Below are 13414 nucleotides of genomic sequence, written 5' to 3' on the forward strand. Positions count from 1 at the left end.
TATACAAAACCCCACATCTCTGGAGCTCCTCCATGCACACCTCAGGAGGTTTTTCAACTGCAAAGAGTGTAAGAACCAGCTACTTCCTGAAAAAGCGGAAAGCACTAAGGATTCATTCTCTGAGCAGGGAAAGAGAAAGTTGACTCTCAGCTTCTTCAGTATAGTGAAGGGTCAGATGTTTATCTGAACCTTAAACCCATTAATTTTAGAGAACAATAAAAAATGAAAGCAGCATTTTACATTTCTACCTTTGTCATTTGTTATAATTCTGTGCAGCCTTTTGGATTCTCTTACTGGTGAAGTGAAAGAAGGACGGGCTTTCAGAACTTGTCTTTAAGAAAAAAACTTGATGGAAATAATTCCCTAAGTGTGCTTTTCCACAGAAGAGAAGCCAGTTCATGGAAGACACAAATTGTTTAGTTTACTGTCTGGAACAACAGAATAAACAAAACTAACACAGATCAGCTGGGATTTGCATGTGCCTTCAGATTTCATTCTGCTGGAGAGAATATTCCTCTGAAGCTATTTGCCATGTTTGCCTGAAGAGTTAGGGTAAACAGACGAGGGCTGGCCTCAATGAAAACAATGCTGAAGAAATGACAGAGCAGCTCACAGGCCAGCAAAGCATCTAGCAGATGTTCACTGCTCTCAGGGAGCTAAAGCTGGCTTTGACAATTTGTGTTCCTGTGCATTTGCTCAGCTGCTGGTAACCTCCTCTTGTCTCCTGGTCTCTGCTTCTGGAATCTCAGAACTGGAGCAGATCTCTGGGGCCAGCGTGGCAGGCACTACCCACAGCTCACCAGCAGAGGCGACAGCATCAATTCATCTCCTTCAAACCCTTTTACACCATTCATGCTGCAGTACCTCGGCTGCTCCCTGGCTCCTTCCCTCACAGCATCATCTCTGCTGTGACAGTAACCCACTTTCCCACCCTCCCTTTTTTTCCACAAATTCTCAGCTGTCATTCATCCCCTGCTACATTTCTCATCCCTCTCTTCATTTCTTTCCTATGATAAAAATAAAAGTGAACTATTTGAAAAGTAGAAATGCCACTCTCACGACCCTGGTTGCCTCAATGAGGTCACATAACTTCTCTCAGCCACAAATTTCACCTCAACCCAGCCACACCAAATTTACACTTGACTTAACACAGAGGGTTCCCAGGTCTTTAGGGGGGCTACCACTGGGGCCACGATGCAATAAAGTAAGGATGACACTGGTCTTTGTCTCATTATTTTTTCTGAACATTCCCTCTATTCTGCCCAAGGTAACCAGAAGGGAAGTACTCTAGATGACAGTATTGCCACAGTTCTTTTAGCAGATGGTATTTAATTTGTTGCAGTCAGAAACCTCCAAGACAGTAATAGCTCTCTGCTGAGAAGGAATTTCATAGAACAGAAACCAGGCAAGTTCTTGCACATTATGCCATGTTTCAGAAATGTATTTAATTATAGACCCACAAAGCCTGTGACTAAGATTCTATTTGACCTCTCCCAGATCTCTCAGAGACACATTTCTATTTCTGAATTGTGAAGGATGCGTGTTAAAAGTCAAGATGTTAGCAAGAAAAGCCAAGTGGGAATTACTGATTAATTTAACGGGATCTACCTACTGAACTCCCTACTCTGATTAGCATGCAGTATCAGCTGAAGAAGCCCAAATATCACTTACCTTGGAAACAACAGTATTGGATCAACTTCATAATTTATAATCATTATTAAACTGATGAAATGCCACTTTACACAATTAGGTGAGAGAACTGAGTCTAAGTAGCTTCAACTATTTCATTAGCAGTACTTTCTGAGTACTAAGAGCTCGGCCCAATCTTGCTTCTCTCTAGAAAACGTCTTCCAAGGCCCCTTATGCTCTGGGATAATTTTGCTTGGACTTCCTATAGCATTTTTAGACAGTCTCATTTGTACATTTGACCTCTGTAGTGTGGAACATCTCGAGGAAAGAGCTATAAAGCTCTTGACCAACGTGACCCCCAGTTCCCATGCACCTCCAGAGAAGAAGCCATTCCCTGTGACAGCAGGTGTGAAGCGACAGGGCTGTGACACCGCCACGGACAGACAGACCTCTGGTGCTGCTGCTGCACCAGCAGATTTGTGGTGGGATGTGATAATGATCTTTCCTGCAAATTCAGCTCACACCTTAACACGGGGACAAATTGCCACTGCTCCTGGGAATTTAACTGCTTTAAGAGTCAGCCTTACTCAGCTGAAGTATAATCTCCTGTAAAAACACTTGAAGCATAAAACATTGGCTTAACTCTTCCCTCTTCGACTTTAGGGAGACTTCAGGGTAGCTGTTAGGTAGCTTCTGTAACTTCAGGGTGTCAGATCAGTACTGAAAGCTTTTAAAAATTCCACAGAAAGTTTACCATCTTCTCTGCCTCCCTTCCCTCTGCACTGGCCTTGTAAGAAAGAGAAAATAAACCAGAGAAAAAGCAAGCTGCTGATTTACTTCCCAGCCCAGAGTCCCTCACTCAGTCATCCTGCCAATACCCATTCACTAGTGCCAGCACAAGTGTGTGAAACAAGCTGCTCCTTCTGCTGCATTCAGGATTTCTGCCACAGCTTCTGTGCCCTCTGTGCCCTCAAAAGGACTTTGAAAAAAAGACCAATCTGCTATTAAATGCTTGGTTCAAAAAAGCCTTTGAATAAACACAAAAGCCACAGTCCCTCACCGTTTTTCTGCTCCCAGCCGTTCCACATTACATGTGGAGAAGGGGGATTGTGCTGCTGTGCAAGGTAATCCCTGGGAAGGTGGCATTGATAATGACCATTTAATTTCTGTCAATAAAAGAAAACAACCAAAAAAAAAAAAAACCAAACAAAAAAAGTGTTGCTAGGTGAGTAGTAGCACTGTTATCCAGTATGGGAGAAGATGGAAGATAGTCAAGTGAAAGATAAAGTAAGATGCCCTTCCTCAAGTGTAGAAACCGGCCTTCTAAGAATCAATGGACAGAGCTGCCTTATAAATCTCCTCCCTCAGTTGTCTACTCGGTGCATAAGTTGCGGATGTCAGCAGCCCTGATGAGGGAGATTAAATGGGTTTAGAATGACTTTGTGGAACAAATGTAATAGATTCCAAAGATTGCTGCTTAGGGCCTTGCATGCTGGAGTCGCTGCATACCAAACAGCACGCCGGGAACAACTGCTGTGATCTGCACTTTGCATTTCCCCAGGTTGGCTTCCCAAAAGGCCAGGACAGTCTCCTGCTCTCCACAAGTACGGAACTCACAATTGGCTATATTATCATTTATTTTCTTTCTGTGCATTTGTATTTTCTGTATATAAATAAAAATGAAGAAGGCTCTCAGCTCAAATATGCTGTCCCCCTCTCTTTCCCTTCCCACAAGCCCATCACAAAAACATGCATCACACTTTTCCCATGCTAAACAAGGACTGTAATTGAGAAATACGGGTAAGAATTTAAGGCATTCTTTTCTTTACACAAATTATTTACCAGATCCAAGCCTCAACAGCAGTATTACCAGGATTAAATTTGTTCAAGCTTGATTCAGCATCTAAGTCAGTGACAGAACTCACATTTGCTTTGGTGATGAAGCATCAAACAGAAAAAATATCAAAGCAACCCTTCAGCTCTTAAAACACCAAGCTTGGCAGAGCGTTCAGAGAAGCCCCACTTGAGCCTGTCTAGATGCCACACGCACACAGAGGCGCTGCCAGGCTGTCTCAGCAGGCACAGAGCTGCCCAGGTACACAACCACTGCCAACAGCTGGCTGAACCCAAACTCAAGTGTCCAGAGCCCTGGAGCCATGAACCAGCTCAGCGTGCCAGGTGTGCTCCTGCAGGTACAACACGCACTGCAGCTCGGGGCTGAAAGACAACAGCAGCAAACCCAGCTCAGCTCGGGCACCAACCTCCTGTCCAGACCAGCAGGAGAGCCTTGAGCAAGTTCTCAGCCTCTGGTTCTCTGGAGAGGCCTTTGCTGCTGGTGGATTTTGGGCTGTTGTTTCTGTGGCCATCTGGCCACCAGACAGCTGAAGACCCGAAATAAAAGGGAACCAAACCTTTCACCCTAGCAGGCAGAACCCCCAATTGCTAGGGAAGATGTTCTAGAAGTGTATTAATTTTTCCTGCACTGTAAAGGCTGAATAAAGATTTCAAACCAAATACACAAGCTGTGCTTTCTACATAAATGAAATACAAGATTAGCAGTGCTTTGTGAGTAGTAAATGTAACAAATGGCTGGACTCATCCATCAAACTCCTAACTGCTCCTAAGAACTCAGTATAAGCACTAAAGTTCTCAAGTAGACAGCCAAGTTGTTTTTTCTTTATTTACCTACAGTGCCTTCACAGAAAGTTCCCAGTCCTGAACCCCACCACCCAAAAAATCCCAAACCAGTCGTTTCCCCCACTAAAAAACCAAACACCTTAAATAAACAGACAAAACCATAAAAATACCTTATCTTCACCACTTGGAACTATTAGCTCTGTGTTACTACCTTCCCTGAAGTGAGAAGGCCACTCCTTCTAAAACAGTGATTTCAGAACTCGATCTACCTATCGACCCACACCCCCCAACAACTCCCCCCAAACTCATGTTCTTGCCAGGATATGTGAGGGACAAAGCCAGGATTTAGGCTACAGTTGGCCTTCTTCCCCTTCTACCTTACACAATCAAGTTTGGGAAAACCCAAGGAGCTCTAGTACTGGAGGGCTGTGCCAGATCCTACTTCCCTGCCCTCCAAGAAGAACAACAAAGCCTCAGCCCCCGGCCATGCCAATACCCCCCTCTATGAAGCTACAGACACGAGGACAGACGGCCAACTCAAACGTGCCTTTCTGTGCTTCCTTTCAAATCTCTCTGGCACGACCAGATGGCATTCTCTGTCTGCCTGGTATAAATTAGAACTTACAAGTGGCTACAGCACTGCCAAGAGCAATCAATTGCACATCCTTTCGGGCGTGCTCTTTTCCAAAGCTGGGATGTCCCTTTCCATGATGATGGATATCCGATTGAAATCTAGCAGAGAGGAAAAAACCCCATGGAAAACATCACTACAGAAATAACTAAAGTGAGGGAATGAGAACAGTGTTGTAGTCATGTGGAGTGCTGATAAGGCACTGGCAAGGAAGGAACAAGAATCATTTGTTTGTCACTGTGAATGTAGATTTGTGACCATGGAGTTTGGAGCCTCCTCTATCAGTGGTCTCTTCATACCATGCAACTCACCAATTGCAGTATTTTTTACTAAAATCTCAGAACTATTAAGAGACTCTGACAGGAAGCCCTAAAAATCTTAGGGCTAAATCTAAACCTTATCTTGAGATAACACAGTTGTTCCTCACTGGATTTTCCTTCTGCCTCTTACCCTAACATGTGTTTCTGTTCTTCCCCTCACTGATGTGAATTTTCCTTAATCACTTGTGGTTCTGTTTCACATGGATTTCACCACAGAGAAAATCAGCAATAAAATATTGAGCTTTTAGTTGTCTTGGCTGAGGAATTTAGCATCTGTGAGAGTAACACCAACAATTCTTATTAATTTTTCCCGTGTAATTCTGTAACTTTGACAGCTAACTCTTAATAACAGCAATCTTGTTATACTAATCACCAGTCTCCCTGGAAGATCTCATCACTGCTGACAAAATCCTATCGTGTCTCATAAACTTATCCAAATCCACCAGGAGCCTTTCTGGGAAGATCAATCTGTTTCTTCTTTGTGAACAATGGAACCAAAATCACCTACAGGGAGGACAGCTACTCACTTGGTGCTTCCTCTTGTGTCCTTCCCATTACTGACACGCTCCTTGTGAGCCCAGGAAGATTTCCAAGCCGCACGGCTGTGGGAGGGGGTGAGCACTGAGAATACCAACAGGGCTCCAGAACTGCCCTGCAAATTGGACAAGCAGAGACACTGCAGCAACAGCAGCTGTAAATGAGCTGGGAGCCTTTGTCTCCTTTCTCCTATGCTGCTTTTTATTAGCTCATCCCTCCTTCTGCTACTGACTTTCCTGTATTACTGGCATCATGGATGCTATTGTTTCTTTTCTCCTCTGCTCCCAGTTCATTTGATTTTGCTTGTTTTCCTTACAAATTACTGCCTTAGGGAAAAGAAATGTTTTGAACCTCTGAGACAGTCTCATCTATTTTGGTGCAGTGGTTGTTCATTTTTTAAATCAAGTTCTCTCCTTGCTGTGAGTGCTTCTTCTAAGTTCTTGATTTCCACAAAGCTATTGTTTACTACTGTGAGGAATACAGAATGTTACCACAATTGGTAGCAGGACTGGATCAAACAGCTGACAAGCCTTTACTCTGAAGTGCTGGTAAGCTGGAGGCCCAATTCAATAACACAATGGAAGGCACAGAGTAGGATATGGACTACAGAATGGGAGCACTTGACAAGAAAAGTCACTACAGGTTATCTTTCATGCACAGAGGTAGGAAAAATCCAAAGCGTAGCAGCTTTCTTAGATCAGTAAATCTCAAACACCTGCTCACATGAGGGCTCCCTAATCCACCCCTCAGGTAGCTAAACTCTGATCTCACTTCCTACCCCAGACAATGGCAACAGCAGCTTCTCTGCCTCTCTAGAAACCACAGCACCAATGCCCCAGAGCCCAAGGGTTTTCACCTTGGACAGCTTCTTGGTTCAAGTTTTTTTCATTCTGGATCTAGCTTTTCCAATGATTTCATTTCTTGACAGTTGATTTTTTCTTTCATCAATGAATTAAAACAGACTAGCCTGATATAAAAGTAAATACAGACAAAAACATGAGATTTGAAGAGGAATCTCATGACATTTTTTTTCCCATTCTTTAAGTTCTAAAAGTTTATTCTCTCTCACACCACCAAATATATTTTCTAGCAAAATTAAGGTAACAGAATTAAGTGTTGTCCATGCAACAAAAATCTGCTGATCAGCAGTTCAACGACTTGCTAAGAAACAACAAGGTGCAGGACAAGGCATACACCCATTATCATCTAAAATTAAGAAAACACGAACCAAAAGCCAAAATGAAGAGTTATGAATTCATCTGATTTTTCTTCAAGCTCTGCAAAGTGCAGCAAATCTCAACAGTAAGTTTTTTTCAGCAGAAATGCACTGCCACAATGCTAATTTTTCTGGGCATCGGAGGAATACTAAGGAACAGAAGTTTTAATCATAAATGCAAACAAATCAAAACACTGTGGACATTTAACAAACATGGGGGCATCGGTATTCCCTCATGTGTGCCACGTAAGAGATGAAGACAGCCCCCAAGAACCCAGCTTTAGAGGTGCAGCATGAATTTTCTTATTGATGCTGCTAATTGTGCATCCCTGAGATCCATTTCTATCCCCACAGGAGTCAGCAGAACACAGTTCAGTTTATTTATTTAGCTTTTTAAGACACTGAATGTTCTCACTGGCCTTCACAGAAATATGTGACATTGATTTTTAGTGCCTTGCACTTTTCTGTACACACACAGCAAGGCATTTTAACTTGCCCCCTCTCCTCCTCTCTACCAACTTCTATCCATAAATGTGCAATCCAACAGCAACCAAGAGCCTTAGGAACTGAAATCTGATGCCAAGTCAATGTAGATGGTGCCTGTAAATGTTTCAGTGACCCTGAAGAAATGGTCCTTGCACAAGCCCAATTGTAAAACTGTACCAGGTATAGGTGCAATTGTGCTACCCAGAAGTTAATTAGCTTAACTAACACAATCAGCAAACAGCAGCACCGAGTAAGAAAACACAGGCTGGTCATTCTGCCTCCTGGAAAAGGTCAGGGCACAGGAGGGAAGAAGCACAGCTCACCAGAATCTTCCACCATGTGCCATCGCTGCAGCTGCTCTTGCATGCTGGGTAAAGCTGGGAGGTGTGCAAGGTGTGCCCCTGTACACATCACATTGGCTGCACCCCGCAGGTGGCCAGCTCTGTACAGCCAGGAAGGGCAGAAAGGCAGCGTGATGCACATCACGGAGCTAGAAACACACAGCAGAACTTCATTTTGCCTCATTTCTTCAAATGGAAGGAGCTAGAAGAAGGACCTGTCTCTGGCCCATCAGCAGCATGCCACAGCACACTTCATGAAAAGGTTAGCACATCATTCTGGTGTCAGAAATAACCAAACTCAATATTCTGCTACCAATATTTAGTAGGTGCTCTGTATTAAAGGGAAGAGATCTGTACAGGCTGTTTCTCCCCGAAACTGCAAACACTGCCTTCTGCACTGGATTGTATCTGAACTGCTGAATCAGTCCCTAGTTTTGATTTAGCTTTTTCATAAACAGTACTTCATGTGGGAGTGCAGTGGACACTCTGTCCAGAGGATACAGGCTCATTTGAATCCAAAACACTAATTCCCTACACGCTGATTACAGTTAGGAGAAAACTGAACATAGTTTGGGTGTTTCAAACTTCATCTTCATTTCAAGTGGGACTTGACATTTCCTACATGAAGAATGGAATAAAGCAAATGCTGAAGGACTTGTGTGCTTTCTTAGGCTTGATAAGCACTACTTGAATTTTGACTACTTGGCCTGGTTTTGGCTGGGATAAAGTTAATTTTCGTCCTACCAGCTGGTGCAGTGCTGTGTTTTTGATTCAGGATTATGATTAGCCAAACTCCCTGTGGTGTATACCAACATTGTTTGCCTTTTCTATGCAAAAAAAACCCTAGAGCTTTCGCTTCTTTGGATCAGCTGACTGGTTCTCTGTTCACTATCCCAGTCTTAATTTAGAGTAGCTCTACTAAGTTGTCCAAATACTCCAACTGCAGTATTTAGACACTACAAATTGTACACACATTTCTTTCCATTAAGTATTCAACTACATTTTGTTGTAAACACTTCTGATAAGTAAAAAATACTATGCAGCAAGTTATTTCCATGTATCCACTATAAAGGGGCAATAGCATTGCTGTAACTAAAACTGCCTAAGCAGTACCAGCGAGGTAAGGCTTTGGTTCAGCACCTGGGAAGTTGTGAGCAGGTTGTCCTGGATGCTCCCCCTCCAACAGGCAGGAGTGGCAGAACACAGTGAGTATCTTCTGGCACTGCCCAACTCTTTTCTCACTGGTTCTCAGACTAAATCAGGCTTCATGCTGGCATTCTCACTTGGAGCTAAGGTTTAATTCCAAGTGAATAAAGACTTTGTAGGGAATTGCTGCTCTGTTTTAGAAGGTGCTCTTGCTTTGTGTTTTGCTGGGAGACTGAAACACTTTGCAAGGACTGCTTTATGGCTATTGTCTGGTTTCAGTACTTCTAAAACCAAGGGAAAAGGCAGCAAAAACAACACTTTCTTTCCCACACAGAATTTGTGTCTGCATAAGCTGCTCCCCACCATCTGGTTTCATGTCTGCTATAATTCAGGGGTTCTCTCCTTACAAAGCTATGCTATTAAATGAATATACTGATCTATCCTATGCTATAACATAAAGGACAGTTCAGATCCCAGTGTGAAATCTGACTGAAGCATTACAAGCATGGATTATGGTCGAAGGCTGTGAAAAGCGAACCCGGTACAAGAAATACTTCCTCCTGCCTTTCCCAGCAAAAAGAAGTCATCAATTTTAAGACTCCAAGATGTCAGGGCCTGAACTTAGGTTCAGTGACTTTTAAAATTTCTCTAATACGCTGTGACTTTCAGGAGATTGCTCTCGGAAAACCCTTTTTATGGCCTGGCTTTCATTTCAGCTCTCTGCATAAAGATTCTATTTAGAAAAAGTTTCAAATGTATTCATGTGCAAGAGGCAGTTTCTCCTCTCTGGTTTTTTGGTTGTTTTTTTTTTTTTGGACTGAGTGGGATAGAAGAAGGCTGTGTTGCTCAGGGCATTCTTTTTCCTTCAGTGCCTCATCCAGACAGACAACGATATGCTGTATTTGTTTTAATACATCTTTGTGTGCTACACAGAGTAGCTTAATAGTGCTGTTTGTGAAGAATGCTTTGGTCTACACATTGCTCCAGGCTAGGAAAGCTGTACTTACAAATTCTAATGGAGAAGGATATAGAGCTATTTTTAGTTTACATATTGCAGGGTTTCGGATGGGCAGTAATACAGTCGTGTCTGAGCTTTAAATACTGGTGATAGAATCATGGAAATGTGTGGCTGGAAGCTCTAAGACAAGATTAATTTATACATATATATATGCTTCACTGTAGTTATATTCAGACATGATCCCTAATTTTCCTAAATATTCCTTGTCATGCTCCAAGGGGCACCAAAAATCTAAATCCTTTGAAGGACCCCTCCTTTGTTTTTCCCAACATTATGGCATTTGACCTTTTCAAGGAAACTGGTGAATAGAACTGGATTGAGAATGAGAGGTTAATTTAGTCTCAAGACTAAAAAATTCAACTCTTTGTCTATGAAATTTCAGTAAGCTTTTTAATTCAAAACACATTTCCTTCTTCCTGTTTATCTGTCCTGCTGTCTTTTTGATCTAAAGAAGCAGCTAGATTTCTTTGATGTGATTTGTGCTCAGCAAATCTGTGCTGACGAGTCTTCACAACCTTATTCTGTTCTTGAGGCACAGAAACCAAACGTTCCCTAATTTACCGTGGTACCTGTCTGAATTATCCAGTTACTCACACCTAGACTTGACTCTTCAGGTCCTCATCCTTAATCTTTCATCTCTGCCAGCCTGGTAGGACCTAAACTGTTCCATCCAAGTTCTTTACAGTAAATGCTCTCGAGTTCAGAAGCTTTGACACACTCCTTAATAATACAAAGAAATTCACATGGATTCAAGTCAGCTTGAGTTAATGTACCCCAAAATACTTTAAACTTATTTTAAAGTTACCATCTTTGTCCTCTATTACTCTTCTTATAATTGTTTCCTCTAAGTGATAAACTTCATGGTAACAAACAGAAGATTAGGCAAACAAGAATGCCTGTGCGAAGAAAAACTACAAGTCACACACAGGAAACTTGGCTGGATGTGGCTGCTCCAATAGCACCAACATGCTCCATATGGCAAAAACCTGAGAAACTACAGGAGGAAGAAACTAAATCATGAGTTGAACAACAGGATGACAGAAATGGTGAAAGATAGAATCCCAGATAACGTCTAAATGTTTAGATTCTACACATTCCCAAAAAAGAACCAACTGTAATTATAAAATACAATCTATGACAATATATTATTCATATATTTTAGGGTTTTGACTTGCTATTTTATTCAGGTTACAAAATGTATTCATATATTAAATCAATCGGCACTTAATATAGGCCAAGCTGCATAGATTACTAAATACTTTCTCAGTCTTCAGGGCTAATTTGATACAATCACAAATGTTAGATTTTCATTAGCCTGAAGCTGAAATGCATAATTGAATACAGCATAATTCTAGATAGAATTTATTAAAAAAAGAAAAGAAGGACTAGGTTTAATGAAAAATTAAAATGGTACCACTCTGCCTAGAATATATTTTTCCATGGCTCTTGGATATATTTTTTCGTATTTTGTATTAGAAAAATGAGAGAAGTTTACACTACGAGCAGAGATTTTACAGTGTCAAATGGCTCTTCTAAACAGTTTCACTTTCTTCCACATTTAAAAGGCTTTTTTTTTTCTTTTAAGAAAAAACCAAACAAGCAAACTCTTGATGTGGCCTTTTGGTGAGACAAAGGTTGAGAGAGAGATGGGGCACCTCCTAAAATTTAACAGACACCAGAGCCTTGGTTTTGGTTACAAGAAGACTGTTCTGACTTCCAAGTGGGAGGTATATCGCATGAACCACTACATAATGAAACAGATGGGGACCTAATAATCATCCCAAATTATAGTCTGACTCATGCAGTGATGTAGCCATCTAACATCTATGAACTGGAGCCCAACTGCATGAGGTGCTCCTGCAAACTCTCTCTGGATGGGGTTGGTCAAAAGCTGTGTGGACCCAGACTCAGACCCACAAGGGCATCCCATGGCAATGCCCCAGTCTGCATGCCCTCTGCCCAGCAACCAGGAGGGAAAATGAGACCCTGAAATACCAAGTATCCTCAAAACTGCAACTGAAACTTGACCTGTTTTGTGTGGTGTGGTCAAAGTGCTCAGATGCTTCATTTTAAGTCCTGCTGATTCCTCAAAAAACTGAGTAAATATTATTAAGAATTCAGTATATATGACAATAATACACAGTTCATTAACTTGCCATAGAAAATGACTGCTATGCTTCTTTTTTCATGGGAAGTTCCAATGTGGGGCCCAGTTTCACTAAACCACTTCTATTCATTGCCTAATAATTACAAAGCTAATTACCAAGTTATTAAATTGCTGCTTCGTAGGGGCTTGTAAAATTCAACATATTCTTATGAAGACTGTTAACAATGTTTTCTTTAGGATAAACATCTTAAATGAATGTCAAAGGACTAATGATGTCTGAACATATCTCAACTTACTATTTTGTTGCAGGTGATTACATCAAAGACAGGTTTTTCACTTTGAACAGATTTCTGAAAACGTGCCAAAGGAAAAATAACTTAGACTTTAAAAACCAACATTCTGGCATTCATTCAACTACTTTGATATCTCAGATCCAGATCTACAAGAAAACTAAAATGCTGCAAGGAAACTAAAATGGAATAAGGCATCAATATCCCAGCAGGTAAACCTCCAACCATCATCAATGCTCTACAGGTCAATGTTTTTAGTGGTCCCTAAGTGTTCTTGCATGTATGACTAAATTTATAATTTCTGTGCCATACCTAGAGTTGATTCCATCTTCATGGAGCTAAGTAATCCGGTGGAGCACCAAAACAGATGGCCACCTGCTTGTCTTCCTCTAAGTCCAATCAAACACACAGATACCCTTCACACCTGCAGAACACACACCTAAATAAAAAGCACAACCCTTGAGCACTCCCTTTGCACAGTGCATAAAGAACCCGCAGGTGATGCAGAAAAGCCACACTGTTCTCTTGGATCCAAAAGCATTGAAATAAGGATATCTTAACTGATTGTTTCACACACTCAAATGTAAATTGTCTTGGCCTCTGGGAGACATTGTCCACACTTCTGCTGCAAGAAGGGCTTTTCTGGGTCTCTAAAAGGTTTCTTGATTGAAGCAGTATGTGAGAACACAGGTGAGCTGGACATTGCAGCCCAGTGCTTACAGCAGGTAACCCAGTGGAGAGCAGGTCTGAACTACAGCTCAGCTTGGCCCTGCTCCTCCTAAGAGCTGAGAGCACATCTGATATTCACCAGTTCTTGTATGAAATGCACCCAGCTGTCAATTCTGGGCTCCTTTTGCCATCACAGAATTATTAACTTAACCTGAGAGAAGGAAAGGATTAATATATGTCCTTTTATGTTAAGGAAAGGCTCTACAGCCACTGAGCTGCCCTGCTGTGACCCTTCTCCCCAGCCCAGGATTACAGGTGCTGGGAGGACCAAAGGAAGCAAAAGGTAAAGATGCCTTTGTTGTTTCCAGCCATTGCCACCTTGGTCTC

At 41.8% G+C, this 13414-nt stretch overlaps 1 protein-coding gene across 15 annotated transcripts in view; it reads right to left on the bottom strand.

The window, feature by feature from the left end:
• LOC111929010 (bifunctional heparan sulfate N-deacetylase/N-sulfotransferase 3) overlaps positions 1–13414 on the bottom strand; it is a 255816-nt gene that overhangs the window by 146851 nt on the left and 95551 nt on the right. The window contains exons 3-5 of one of the 15 annotated variants that reach the window (XM_086888066.1): positions 12671–12797; positions 12365–12418; positions 10556–10681 (exon numbers count right to left, since the gene is read on the bottom strand). The exons of the other annotated variants lie outside the window; for them this stretch is intronic. The gene's annotated coding sequence lies outside the window, so the exon portion shown is untranslated. The remainder of the gene's footprint in view (positions 1–10555; positions 10682–12364; positions 12419–12670; positions 12798–13414) is intronic. 15 annotated transcript variants of the gene reach the window in all.

This window comes from Cyanistes caeruleus, chromosome 5 (assembly GCF_971803275.1).
Source record: "Cyanistes caeruleus chromosome 5, bCyaCae1.hap1.1, whole genome shotgun sequence".
Classification (NCBI taxonomy): domain Eukaryota; kingdom Metazoa; phylum Chordata; class Aves; order Passeriformes; family Paridae; genus Cyanistes; species Cyanistes caeruleus.